Source organism: Panthera pardus, unplaced genomic scaffold (genome assembly GCF_024362965.1).
Source record: "Panthera pardus isolate Hobbes unplaced genomic scaffold, ASM2436296v1 HiC_scaffold_25, whole genome shotgun sequence".
NCBI classification, from domain to species: domain Eukaryota; kingdom Metazoa; phylum Chordata; class Mammalia; order Carnivora; family Felidae; genus Panthera; species Panthera pardus.
In genome coordinates, this window is record NW_026526821.1 from 94,281,091 (window position 1) to 94,296,291 (window position 15,201).

The 15,201-nt window shown below is 39.1% G+C and overlaps 1 protein-coding gene across 4 annotated transcripts in view; it reads left to right on the top strand.

Annotated features, from left to right (window-relative positions):
• The first annotated feature begins 2,703 nt into the window (after positions 1-2,703).
• The window catches only part of CTNNA2 (catenin alpha 2), a 1,099,255-nt gene continuing 1,086,757 nt past the window's right edge, over positions 2,704-15,201 (top strand). For 2 of the 4 annotated variants that reach the window (XM_019443134.2, XM_019443137.2), the window contains exon 1: positions 2,706-3,077. The gene's annotated coding sequence lies outside the window, so the exon portion shown is untranslated. Of the gene's footprint in view, positions 3,078-15,201 lie in introns of all 4 variants that reach the window. The other 2 variants (XM_019443126.2, XM_019443142.2) reach the window with 2 other exon arrangements.

Below are 15,201 nucleotides of genomic sequence, written 5' to 3' on the forward strand. Positions count from 1 at the left end.
GGTAAAGAAAAACTAATCCCTTGCCTTAGAATGGGGACAAATAAAATGATAGCTTTTCAATATCCAATGATACCTATTATTTATACAAGGATGTTTAGACTGTTACCAGAGAGAAATAAATACAGCTAAAATCATACTCAATTTGTATGTTTCCATTGGGGAAGGTAGGGGTGAAGGTTCCCCTTCATCCAGAACATAAAAGAATTAGTAAGTCCTTTGGAGGCAGGGAACAAAAATCTCAGCTGCCATTTGCCTGCTGGGGACTTAAATGCATTGCCTGGATAATTTCTTATCACTATCTGACTGACAGACAATAGTTTGGCACGTTTTGAAGGAAGAGTGAGGGAAGAGATCAAGGGTCTGAGAAATAAAGGATGGCTTTTATGCTATTTTTTATTAGCTCTAAAGCAATTGCATGGACAAAACCTTATAAATATTTTACAAATGACTTTTAAAGATTTCTCAATAATAATATTTTGGGCTTCCTGGGTGGCTCAGTTGGTTAAGCCTCTGGCTCTTGATTTTTGCCCAGGTCATGATCTCACAGTTGATGAGATTGAGCCCCAAGTTGGGATCCTTGCTGACAGCATGGAGCCTGCTTGGGATTCTCTCTCTCTCTCTCTCTCTCTCTCTCTCTCTCTCTCTCTCTCTCTCTCTCTCTCCTCTCTCTCCCTCTCTCTCCCTCTCTCTCCCTCTCTCTCTTTCTCTTTCCCTCAATATAAATAAAGTAACTTGAAAAATATCTAGCCATTTTGAAAATCACTACAAAACAATAATGAGGGAAATCTCATTTTGATAAGACAACACTGGATCTATTTTTTTTCTGTCTGCTGTCAATTAAAACAATTGTAAATTTAAGCCTGATTTTACACAATTCACAAAATTATAACTGAACCTTCTCCGTGTTAAAGAGTTGAACTTATCTGATAACTCTTGGCCTGTGTTTTTATATTTAACCCCTCCAGCCTGACTAGAGAATGAAAACTCACAGTAATAACAAAAAAGTGTCAGTCCTTGAGATAGTATTCTACCTAATTTAAGTAGGACTGCTTTATTCTTTCCATATTCTTAGACCAATTAAACCAGCGGTTTACTCTGCCTTCAGGAAGATACTGTGCAGTAGTACTATGAAGTATCCCTATTTTTATTCAAACACCTCCCTGGCTAACTTTTCTCCCCTCTTACCACCTTAGGGTCCTGTGATGTCTCCCCACGTTACCTAATTCTTTCTTCAAATCTAGCTGAAGGGCTTACTTTCTTCCTACCTACTCCAGTTCATGGTATGCTTCTTCCTTCTTCCAATCTGTTCATATCTTTTGGCACAGATCATTTGGTGTTCAGCGTTTACTTCTTGAAGCCCACCCTGTATGTCCTGTAGTGTCTCTACTGTTTCTATAGGCTGAGCCTAAGGAAAAAGCTTGGGGAGAGGAACATGCGGTGTCACTGTCCGTGGTCCTGAAACCTCGTTGTTGGCTAAGGAGGTTTTTCTTAAGTGTACTCTGTTGACGCCTGTGCACTTTCTCTCAGGAATTTTTAAAGTGGTACAGTGGTAGTGACAAGGAAAATATAAGGCAAGGAGTTATTGGGGAAAAAAAGATAAATGAATAGATATAGGGCTTTCAAGCCATTGCCTGGACAGAATAAGGCACTTGGATTTGATATTTTCAAACAACTACAGATGCCATCTTAGGAATAAGAAGGGGATATATAACATAGCTGGCATAGCCAAGAAAGGAGTTTAAAAAATTCGTGTACCAAGTGATATAAGGTTGTACAAAGGTTGGCATGAATAAACACATTGATGTTGGTGGGCGAGCAGACCAGACATGTAGTGGGTTGTGAATGCAGCATCACTTGTGTCTTCCCAAACTGACATAGGGTTTGTCTTTATTTTTCTCTCTTGATTAAAAAAAAAAAAAGTCACTTGGCATCGTAGCGGAACAAAGATAACTGTAACTTATGTTATGCATCTGATGTAGCTTGTACCTTCTTCAATTCTAGCATTTCTGTAACAGTTACATTCCAGCCCCAGTTGATGGTGATGGGCAGAGCATATACCCCCTACATTCTCTGTTAAGTTCCCAAACTAAAGTATAACCTCCGCGAGGACAAACACCTGATACTAAACATTTTTTGATGTCTTGAAATGCTTAAGTAGAGTGGCCGGTGCAAATTAGAGGCTTAGTAATTATCTTTGAATCAAAAGAATTAGAATGCCTTCCACATACACAGCACTCAACAAAGGCTCATGAAATGAGCAAGTTGTTTTAACACTTCCATCCTCTTCCAGGTCCTATTTTAAAGTCCAATCCTCCTCCCCTGGGTACTCCAGGTCCCAACAAACCTACAGCCCCTGTCAGTCTCTACCTTCGCTGCACTTAGGCCCAGCCCTCTTCCTGCCAAGCGTCCGTGCCCTCTCTGGGCTCACCCTTTCTTCCTACTCAGCAACCCCAGTCCCCTTCTCCTACCGCCCTCCTCAGGACCTCTCCAGTACGGTGTCTCAGTACCCGGTCCTCGCAGCTTCCGGCCACTCAGCTCCCCGTCCCCTCCCGAAGGGTAACGCGGTTGTCATGGACACGGCACCTGCGCCCTTCGGCGGTGCCCCTTCGCTGTCGTCCCCTCCCCCCACCTGCGGCGTGGAGCTAGCCTCGCCTCCCCAGCTCCGCCCCTGCCCCTCCCGCTCGACGCTCCCTAGGCCGTGCGCGCCCGCGTCTCCCCTTACCCCTGGCCTCCTCCAGCCCCTCGGGGACCACGGGGGCGCGCCAGCGAGCAAGCGGCTGCGCCTGCGCACTGCCCGTCTCCCCTAGCGGCGATCCGGGCCGCTGCCGCTCGCGCTTGGGCAGGACGCGGGGCGGGCGGGGGGAGGGGGGAGCGGCTTCGCTTCCAGCCCTGAGTAAGGCGGAGACCCGGGCTGGCGGGCGGAGCAGGAGGCACCGCACCTCGGCCAGAGGCGGCTGCAGCAGCTGCTGCCCTCGTCCCCGCCGCCGCCTCTCCAGTCCCTTCTGTGATTACCCCTCCAGCTGTTGGGAACGGGCGAAAAAGAGGAGGAGGCGAGAAACTCCCACCGACCCACAGAGGTGAGTCCCGGGCAGAGCATCCTCCATCCTTGCTTGCCTCCCTCCCTCCCTACCTCCCTCCCATCCTCTCCATCCTCCCCTCCCTCCCCGCTCCCCAACCCTCCCGCCCTCATCCTTCCCAACATCCCTCTCTCCTCTCCCCTCCTTTCTCTCTTCCAGCCTTTCTTTCATCCCTTTCTTCCTCTCTCCCAGCCCCACTTCCTTCCCACCCTTTCTTTCTTCCCTGTCTTCCTTTCAGCCACTCGCCCTCAAGCTCTGCTCTGCATCCTTTCCTGTTGACTCCATCTCTTCCCCCCTTTCTTCACCCCTTACCCGGTGGGAGATCCCTTGCTTGCTACAACTGTCCGGATTCACGGGCTTCCAGAAAATTGGGCACATATACCGAGAGATACACTCTTGCACAGCGGATGCCCTGCAGGTCCCTAAATTATTCGGATTAAGGGTCAAGTTGTTTAGAGTACTGGGACCTGGAAAGAGAAGAGAGTCTGGAAAGAATCTGTGGATTTGTGCAGTATTAGGGTGGGGGTGGGGAAGATTGTCACTTAAACATGTTGCCAACAACCCCCCACACCCCTTTTTAGCAGTTTCTTTTTTCCTCCTGGGAGTTACATATTCCCAGTATGTGTCTCACTAATTTTAAATTAGCAGCTTTCCCCGCTTTGATGGTCTCTGTGAGAAGCCACAAGGAAAGAAGAGAAGAGAGGAAGAGAACAAGAGAGGAAGAGGGGAGGGGAGAGGAAGGGTGGTGGCAGTGGACGCTTGTATCCTTTTCCCCTAGGCCTCTTTTGATGGATATTTTCAAACCACCCGCCTAATATTTGTCTTGGAATTGAACCTGTGTATCCTTAGTTCTGTCACCATCTCCTTCAAAAGCAGAAACTCTCTAAACTTTAATGTGTGTGCACCATAGCATTATTTATGGAATGTTTTGGTCAACATACAGAACACTAAGGTAGATAGATCTGGGAAAACAGGGAGCAGAAGAATGGAAGAATACACTTTTGTTCATTATGGCTTAACTTCTAAAGGAGGACAATGAGTAGTTTTGGAGTAATGAGTATGAGCAGGCTTATAAATATACCATTTTAAAAGCATTAGGTGCATTAGAGCCTTGAACAGATACTCTTAGCCTTTCTCACCCATCTTACAGGAACTGTAAAGATCTTTGAAAAGAAACATACTGTGTAGTTCTGTTTGTGGTTTACAACAATGGAAAAGTTGAATTCGCTCCGGGACCGTTATTAACAATTTAAAATTTCAATTGGTTTTGTACCACTTAGTTTCACTAAATGGTATATTTCACTTTGGTTTATTTAGCTTGCACTCTAACTCCTTCCATTATATATATTAATAGTAATTTTTCAGACTTCCTTTTTGCAAGTATTGTGGCTGAAAAGTTTATTTATACGTGGTGGGACAACCATGCCTCAGAATGTTTAGTGTATTCATCATTTCAGAAAGCTCCAAAAACAGTGTAAGTATAAATCAGAAATGGAGTATTTAGAAGCTTGTATTTTGTAATATCTATTCTCCTTTAAAAAACCAACAAAACCCCAAAACCTTAATAGCCATGGAATAGCAATATTTTAAGTTTAATGAGTGTGTAGGGAGGGATTGAATTCACATGGATTCAGTGAAGCTGCCAGTAAGATGCGATGCAGGGAGCAAATGATTGATTTTTTTCTTTTTATTTAAATTATTATATGTCAGTAGTGCAATATGCATTTTTGCATTTTATGGGCATGTAAAAGTAGGAGTTGAGATGAAGAGAATTACCTTGCAAAGTGATTGAGTGCTGATTTGATGAAGAACTGATACAGTTAATCATCTGAATCAGTTTTGGGAAAGTAGGTGTTATTAGGAATGATGGACCTACCCTCTGCCTCAACTCCCTTTGGTAGGAATGCAATTCCATTAATGACTTGGCTGATTCTTAAGACATGTGGCAGAAGCTTGGTTGGATTATCAGTGTTACCAACATCCTGATGCAGAATTGCAGTCAACCCTATCTGTGTTTGAGTGGTGACATAACTTAAAAGTGAACACAATTGTAGATAGGGGTGTTTCTGTATCATTGTTGTTCCTTTTCCTGGAATGCTGTGAAGCTAGTGAAAGACTTTGGTAGTAAGTAATTGTATATGGATAAAATAAGTTAGTTTTATCCTAATTTACTCTCAAATGACTTTTTCCCCTTCCAGCATCTCTACTGCTCTTTCTTTGTGGGACTTCCTACTCATGAGTGTGCAGTGGAGACGGCCCCTCAGTCAGTCCTGCTCTTTCCTTATTGCAGTTTTGCTACATAGAATGACGTGGGTGTTATGTCTCAGTTTTTAATACTGTTCTTACTGTGGAAAGAAAGGTACCATTTATTTGTCTCCTTTGTAAACATTTGTCCACCTAGTGAAAACAAAATATGGTAGCTTATTAAAGAATAGAAGATAAAATGACATCTGTTTACAGCAAGATTTTGAGACAGATGAGTAAAATTAATAAAATATAAAATAGAAGAGAAACTAGTGTCCTCAAAAAGCAACCTGCTACTCTGACCAAAATCCAGTTTACAGATAGAGACTTCCTATGAAGAATTTCATTTCTGGAAGCTTCTGCCTTTAGTTGACTGGACCTTTAAGAATGTATGGTACAGATAAAGACCCAACAGAACATTTAATGGACACTGTAGGAAATATTATGGGTATATTCTGTGTGCCTCCCTCACTCAGAGCTCTTAAAACCTGCCCAACCATATGCTAAGTGATGTGAGGTATTGGAAAGAAGTAAAAGACACCACTGTCTTTGACCTTAGCTTACAGTCTAGTAGAGGAGAGCAGGCATTTGCATGAGGTCATATTTCACAATGTCAAAGAATAAGGTCTTTGGAGAGAGCTTTAGATTTGAGTGCATGCTATATTTAAGTAGTAGAGAGTGTTGTCTACCTTGGTAGACTCTGATTCATGGGATTGCTTTAAGGGTTAAATATGTTAAGCACAGTACTTAGTACAAATAATGTATATATTGGGTAAGCATTATTGTAATTAGAATAAATGGTTTTAAAATAAGACAATATATGATTATGTACTAGAAAAGAGTGAAGAGAAAGTAAGTGAGGAATTGCAAACAGGACAGATGTTTATGTAGCCAGGGAAAGATTGTATTCACCGGTAGTTCTGGAGCTTGGACGGGTATTCCTGAGAAGGATTTCATGCAGTGTGGGTACCAGAGCTGGAACAAAAGCAGAAAGCGAAGAAGAAGCAAGGTGTGTTTGGGAAGGCTCCTTAGTGGAATATTTGGCATACTGGTGAGGGTATTAAAAGGTGTTACACTTATATAGCCAGGGTAATTACGCTAACACTTAGGATAAGGCAACTTGTTGTAGTGTAGGATCTATTTTATGACAGAATGTTTAGCTACCCAGGGGTTTTGTATTAGTGCTCACCCAAAGCCCCATCCCAAGACACTGAATCCTAGGTCAGTGTCAAGGTGAGGGCCCAGACTGTTTTTTTTTTTTTTTTCATCTCTTTTCTTTCAAGGCAGAGAGTAAACTTGACCTTTCTAAACAACAAAGGTTCAATATTGTGATTATCACAACTCTCTCTTGTTTTGACTTAACCCAGGAATATTCCAGGACTGTAGCTTGGAAAATAATAACCAGGATTATTTTATGTTGACACACATGAAGCAGGTAATTTTAGGGTAATTATATTTCCAGGAACTTTATTTTTATTTTATTGTTGACTTTTCCTAATAACAGCAGTCCCCCTTCCTCCCTTTTTTTGGTGTTCAAGATTATTAATGATCCTGTATGGATTATGCTATTCCAAGTATTTTACAGGGAGACTAAGCTCTGATGACAACAGGGGGTCTGTTGGGAATGTATGTGTGCACTAGGCAAGTTAAATGTCTGCATAGGATGGGATGCCAGTTTCTTACTGGCTACGTCTGTTGGTACACTTTTATTTTTGACAGGTGTTTATTAACTATTTTGAACATTTATCCACGAAACAATTATCCAACAGCATCAGTGATACGAATTATATTATCTTATTGGAAAAAAGGGTTTTCAGAAAATTTTACCTGCAAGTTAAGAGAATGTTAGTGTTCATCTTTAAGGTTTTCATGTTTCATCCATTTTAATCCATTGACACAATTTGCTTTCTCTAAAATAGTAAAATACTCTCCTTATATTTATTTTTTATAGTTTTAGTATTACTGAAAATGGTCACATGAAAATTATTTTATAAGAAACATGAATGTTAAAGTTAGCAGTTTAACAGACCATAGACTGTAGCATTTTTCTATTTTGAGATTTTTCCTCAATATTCTGTTGTTTTAAAGATTCAGCATATCTGAATAAAACATTTTCAAATATATTACTTCTAGGCAGTTCCGTATTAAAGCACTAGTGATTTTTAACACACTTTACTTTTAGACATTTTTATTTTCCTCATAAGTGAATTTTTACCTTGGAGATGAATTCTAACTCAACCACAAAATATGCATTCAACAACTTTTCGAGATTATTACCTGTAACATATTATTAAAAAACACCAGTGATAGTCTGATTTTATAAAGCTTAATTTTATAGGGCTTTTGTTCCATTTTATTTACAAGCTGTATCTGCATGTACAACTCATAGACTATTGTTTTTCAGATGTGAAGACAGTGTGCATTAACAGGAATAAAATAAGCAATTTTCTTCCCTATATGTTAAGGTGGTGACCAAATGGAGAGGTAGAGTCAGGATAAGATAAAATGAATTAATTTTATTCCATCTATGGAGCTGAAAAATTAATATTTCCTGTTCAACTAAGGGTTTTCTGTATTTTTCCTGTCATGCTGATTAAATCCATGTTTTACTTGTTTTAAAATATACACACACAAATATATTTCAGTTAACATTCTTTAAAACTAGATCATTAGCTAGCTGAAAAACTAGCTGAAAAAACATGTACGTAAAATCAGATGTTGGCTTTCCATTATTTTGCTATTTCTCAGTATCTTGGTATTTTATGCTTTTTTTTTGGGGGGGGGAACTAAGTAATATAGCACCTGTGGGAACTGCCTGATTGGGATCAAGATCCAAATCAAGTAATATCCTAACTTGCTCCAACATTCCTACCTTAAAATAACGGACATGCCACCAGGATTGAGGTAAAATAAATAATTTTAAAAGATCCTATGGACTATAGAACCATAATAGAAAAATTAACAGGATGCTTCTAATATATTAATGTTGTGTAAACTGGGGTTATGTTGTTTATTACGTATCTGCAGTAAATCCAAGATCTTTTTTTTTTTTATAGCATTTTGATGTTTCACAGCCAAAGCCATGAACTCCTGATGGAGATATGTCAGGTCTCCCACAACCTAACCAGAAACTGTAGTGACTCCATGCTTGACCAAAGGAGCTGACATTCTCATTTGATTTTAATTGTGATTAGACAAAGATTTGGTGCAAATACACTCACTCAAGTTTATTGTAAATTCAATAAGGCCTGAAAACTGTTGTTAAACATCATTAATCCATCTTTCAGTAAAAAGGTAGAAATGCCCCTCAACTATCTCAGGAAGAGCTAATTGTCCTCAGTTATTTCTAGGAAAGGACATCTTACAATTCTTGAGAGTTTACCGCTGGTCTTCATTTTCTTTCTTCAGGCATTGATACCTGCTAGCGTAATTCCACAAATTATGTTTTTCCCCCTATAATATGCAGAATTGGCATAAAGAAATATATACAGAACTTGTTGGGGAAAATGTTTGCATCTAAATTTATCTCTCTATTCACTTACACTCTCTTTGTATTTTTTATCCTATTACCTAGCATGAATTTATTCAGTAAGTTTTTTTGTTTGTTTTTTGTTTTTCTAAATATCTGCTGTGTGCAGAGCATTGGGCTAGAGATTGTAATTTTATAAAAGCACTGAATCAGGCACCAGGACACCTCAGTTCTTCCTCCAGGTTTTCAACCAACTAACTAGTTATATGACTAAACAAGCCTCACACTCTCCAAGGCTTATTTATTTAATCTTTATTTTAAGTGGTTTTGACTCTATATGATATAGAGAGTGTTTTCTAGCTATAAAATTCTATAATAACTACCTGTGAGTTTCCCTTAAAATTTCAAGGCATAATGATGTATTTCTTACTGTGTCCCATTTGTTTTTTTCTTTTGAAACATAAACTGCTGCTACATGAGAAAAACCTTCATCTTCAGTGGCATATGCTTTCTCTTTCCCAAGAAAATTGCAAATTTAGCTTCACAGAGTCTCTGGGCTAAGGGAGAACTACAACACATTTCTCTTTCTTACCTTTCCGTCCTTTCCTCTCTCTCCTTTTTAAAAACCCTTCCTGGCCTGAAGGCATGTGTCAGTTGCTACCTCCATTCAGGGACTAGCCCATTGTATGGTGGACTTGTTTGAGTAATGCCAATGTCTCTGAAAGATTCTATGACATTAACAAATTTAGAATAAGGTGATATTTATCTAAAAATTATATATGCTCTAAGGTTAGTAGTTTTGCTTCAGGCACAGTGAAGTCCTGCTTACTGCCTAAATCCTATTCCATAGGACTGTATGGTCATCAGAATTTTACCAAATTCCTTTTAAAATTTCTAAAATAAAATTTGTTGAGGTATGTTTTCTGTATAATATATTATATCCATTTTTTTTCTTTTATTGAAGTGTAGTTAGCATACAACATTGGTTTCAGGTGTACAACATAATGATTCATTTATATATATTACAAAGTGATAACCATGTCAAATCTAGCTACTGTCTGTCACCAAGGAAATTTGTTAAATATATTCCCCATGCTGTACATTGTGTCCTTGTGTTTTGTTTTATAATTAGAAGTTTGTACCTTTTAATCCCCTTTCCTTATTTTTCCCATCCCTTCACCTCTGGCAAACACCATGTTTATGAATCTGTGTTTCTATTTTGTTTTGTTTATTTGTTTAGTTTTTTGGATTTCACATATAAGTGAAACCATATGGTATTTGTCTTTCTCTAATTTATTTCACCTGACATAACACCCTCTAGGTCCACCCATGTTGTCACATGTGTGTGTGTGCATGTGTGTGCACACGCACGTGTGTGTACATACACCTGTGTGAGTGCCATATCTTCTTTATCCGTTTGTCTCTTGATGGACACTTAAACTGCTTCCATGTCTTGACTATTATAAATAATGCTCCAGTGAACATAGGGGTGCATATATCTTTTCAAATTAGTACTTTCAGTTTCTTTGTATAAATACCCAGAAGGGGAATTGCTGGATCACTTGCTAGTTCTACTTTTAATTTTTTGAGGAACCTCTGTACTGTTTCCATAGTGGCTGTGCCATTTTCCATTCCTAACAATAGAGAATGAGAGTTGCCTTTTCTCTGCATTCTCATCAACACTTGTTATTGCTTGTCTTTTGGACAGTAGTCATTCTGACAGGTGTGAAGTGATACCTCATTGTGGTTTTGATTTGCATTTTCCTGATGATTAATGATGTTGAGCATCTTTTCACGTGTTTATTGGCCATTTGTATGTCTTGTTTGGAGAAAAAAATGTCTGTTCAGGTCCTCTGCCCATTTTTAAATTGGATTGTTTGTTTGTTTGATATTGAATTGTGTGAGTTTCTTATAAATTTTGGATATTAACCCCCTATCAATTATATCATTTGCAGATATCTTCTCTGAGAAGGCTGCTTTTTCTTTCTTTCTTTTTTTTTTTTTGATGGTATTCTGTAATTAGCAAAAGCTTCTTATTTTGATGTAATCCCATTTGCTTATTTTTGTTGGTTTTTAAATAGTTATTTATTTTGAGAGTGAGAGTGCAAGCAGGGGAGGGGCAGACAGCGAGGAGACAGAGAATCCCAAGCAGGCTCTGCACTGCCAGTAGAGAGCCCGATATGGGGCTTGATCTCATGAACCCTGAGATCTGAGTCAAGATCAAGAGTTGGACGCTCAACCTACTGAGCCACCCGGGTGCCCTTGCTTATTTTTGTTTTTGTTGTACTCATCTAAGGAGACAGATCCAAAAAATATTGCTCAGACTAATGTCTAAGAGCTTACTGCCTATGTTTTTTTTCAGGAGTGGTATGGTTTCTGGTCTTATAGTTAAGTATTTGATCCATTTTGAGTTTACATTTGTATCTGGTATACAAAAATGGTCCAGTTTCATTCTTTTGCATGTGACTATCCATTTATTGAGGAGATTATCTTTTCCCCCATTGTATATTCTTTCTTTGTGGAAGATTAATTGACCATGTAAATATGAGTGTATTTCTGGAGTCTATTCTCCAAAGTGTACTCATTTTAAGTGTGGTTGTGCGTTGACAAATATACCTTTGTAACCACCACTGCAATCAAGATATAGACTGTTTCCATTACACTAAAAAGTTCCATTCTGCTTGATCTGTTATTTCTCTGTTGATTAGTTTTTCCTGTTCTAGGAATGGATGTAGATTGAATCAGAGAATGTGTAGTCATTATTGTCTCCATCTTTTATTGAGCATAATGTTTTTGAGATTTCTCTATGACTTTGAATATATAAACTCGTAGAAGAAAACATTTGAGAAAATCTTTGTGATTTGTGGTTAGGCAGTAATGTCTTAAGACTCAAAAAGCACTAACTATAAAAAAAAAAAACATAAATTAGATGTTATCAAAATAAAAAAAAACTTTTCAAAAACACAAGATTTGCTATATCTGTGTATTTCTATTTGTATCTCTATATATTGGACAAAGGACTAATTGTCCTAAGTGTACATAGGACCCTAGCATCTCAATAAGAGAACAAACAATCCAATGAAAAAAATGGACAAAATATTTGAAGATATATTTCACAAAAGAAAATATACAAATGGCCAATGAAGATGTGAAAGGTGTTCAACTCCATTATTTGCCCCAAATAATGAAATTTTATTTATTTATTTATTTATTTATTTATTTATTTATTTATTTATTTTTAATGTTTATTTTATTTTTGAAACAGAGACAGAGCATGAGTGGGGGAGGGGCAGAGAGAGAGGGAGACACAGAATCCGAAGCAGCCTCCAGGCTCTGAGCTTTCAGCACAGAACCCTAAGCGGGGCTTGACCTCACAAACAGTGAGATCATGACCTGAGCTGAAGTAGGATGCTCAACTGATTGAGCCACCCAAGTGCTCCTAAATAATGAAATTTTTAAAAGCACAACACAAGACCACCGTACAAACACTAGAATGGCTAAATTTAAAAAGACTGATAATGTCAAGTTTTGGAGAAGATGTGAAGTGTCTGAGGCACTCATACATTGCTCATGGGAATCCAACACTTTGGGAAACAGTTTGGCCATTTCTCCTAATGTTAAAAATGCTCTTACCACCCAATCCAGGCGTTCCACTCCCAGGTGAAATGAAAACATGGCAGAAAGACTCTTACATGAACATCAACAGCAGCTTTATTCATAATAGCTTCAAACTAAAAACAACCCAAATATCCATCAATTCAAATTCCGATTTTAAAGTTATTCTTTGAAAAAGAAAACAGAACTGCTGGTACATGGTTTTGGGTTTTGTGCTATCTACTCCAAGCAAGCTGGCAGCAGAGGAAAGAGAATACATTCAAAAAGATTTGCCAAAATAACAAGAAACCTGAAGGATGGGAAAGTCTAGGTGTCAGGCCTCGGCTTGGCTTTCCCTCTCTTCCCTGGACTCTGCCCCTCTGTGTCTAGACCTCATCGTCAGCCAGCGGCATGATGGCTACTGCAGTTCTAAGCCCACCATCATGCAGCAGCAGTGTGCCTTCCAGAAAAATGAGGAAACCTTTGCCAAAAGTCCTCCCTTATCTCTTATCTCACTGTCCAGTACTGGATCACATGGGCATCCCCAATGCACCCAGCAGCAAAGACAAAGGGAATAGCATGTTCCTAGTTTAGGCTAATCAGGTCTCCCAGCTCAGATGAGATAGGCTTTCTCTGAAGTGCTAGGCTGTGTGTAGGAAATGAAGGGGAGAGATGTACTGAATGGCAGTTCTGTTAAGAAAAAGGAAGGGGAAACGAATGTTGGGTAAGCAAGCAGCAGTGTTGTTTGAATTTTATTTAGATGCCTGCCGTGATATTCATCTTATGGGAAGGAGGTTGAAGAGAAAAGCTAGGATTGTTGCCATAGTCTGTTATTGTGGGAACATGTGCAGAAACAGGTGACAAAGGGTACCCTAGCAAAAAAAAAAAAAAAAAAAAAAAAAAAAAAAAGGAAGAAATTTAAATCCTAATGCACAGCATGAATTAGAGGAAGAAAGAATCTAGATCCAGGGGGATAATTCAAAGTAGGCAAGCACATGCATAGTGACAAGCAGAGCCAGGCACACAGGGGCCCATAGAGTTGGGACAGGAGGTGAAAGTCACTGCTGGCAGTAGTCTGGAATCCAGGCAGGCAAACTCGATTGCAGTTTGCCCATCTGTGAAATCAGGACCTCAGGCAAGAGGATTTTCATGTTTTGCTTGTTAAGGCAGAAGCTAAAACAGTAATTATTCTCTCCTTTTTTTTATAGGTGTTGTCAACCCACTTTAGATTCTGTGTCAAGAATAGAAGCCATACCTTCATTTTGTTCTAATATTCCCCTATTTCAATCTTGGGCCCCCATTAGTTTCTTAATAAATGCTAGCTGTTGAATTAGGTCTCTGAACTCTTTCTGTCTTTAAACAAATGCTACAGATTTCTGGTTAAACAAATGTAGCAGTCATTCATCAAATACTTTCTTACAAGTTATTAAAACCACTGTTTTGGAGGACACAGCCCTGGATCTACATAAAAGTATGATAGAACATTTGACCTTATGAGTTGACAATCTAGCGGGGGTGAAAAGTACCTGAACTGTTTAATACCAGAAAGAATACGATAGCGATGTCGTGCAATGTGATACCGACTCCACAGCGGCATGGGCCAGAAGTCCAGGTGGACTCAGAATCAGAAACAAGTGGGTCTAGTAATGGATGGGAGAGAGATGGAGGAGGGGATGACCTTGTATTAGTACTTTTTATTTCAGTCCTGCCTCGGTCCGGGAACTGGGACAGGGCTGAGCCAGCAGGAAGGTGGGATCAATGAGCACAGCAGGGGCAGAGGTGGAGTCATATCCAGGAGAACAGAAGCTGGGAGGCTGATAACTGCTCAGTAAGCAGCTGAGAAGTGGGACTGGCCTGGCGTGAAGGGGAGAGCCAGGCTGGGAGTAGAGAAACATTTTGGCATTATCGGTATCAAGGTATCTCAAGGATGTAATAACAGAAGATACATTATTTCAGAAACAACACATTTTATCTTTTACACTTGCAGTAGTGCATGCCCATTGCTGAACATCTAGAAAATAAACAGAAAAAAGACACTCGAAAATAAAAATGATTGCAGTTCAACAACTATCCAATGAACATTTGGTAAATTTCAAGGTTTCTCCCTCACCCCAACCCCCACCCCTACTATGAGTATATCTGAGTTTATCATGCAGAGGTCTTTTTAAAGCATACCTGAGATCATAGGTATGTATAATTTTGTGTTTGGGTTTTTAAACTAAACATACTTAAGTATTTCCTTGGGTAATAAAAACTCTTCCTCCATGTTAAATCCTCTGAAACATTACATTGATTGGAATTTAAGTTTCTAGTTTTTGGTTATCTATGGAGATAAAATGTTTATACAGATCTGCCTTCAAATATGGGTTGTGTCATGGGCAGGAAATTGACCTTAGGGCCCCAGGAGAGTCCCTTAACATATATAGGTGATCAATGTCTGTGTAGTAAGGTGTATTTTCTTATATTTACTGAGATGGTAACATAGTATTTTATGCCTTATTTTCACTTCACATATAGCTTAGCGGATAACATGAGTACACACACACACGCACACACACATTTAAACTGCTGCCTTTTCTGTAGTTTGGTTTAATCATGGTTTATTTAATCCTTGTGTTTTCATGACAGTTTATTCCTATTATTTTGCTATTTCAAACAAGCATCCTTATACAAGTTTCTTGTCCACACGTTCTAGTGTATTCCTTTTGAAAGTACGCTGGCGGTTGTAATTTTGAGGAATGAGGTATGTGCATTTTAGATTTTAATAGTTGATACCTAATTGGTCTTCAAAATGGTAGCACTACCTTCTTTACATTC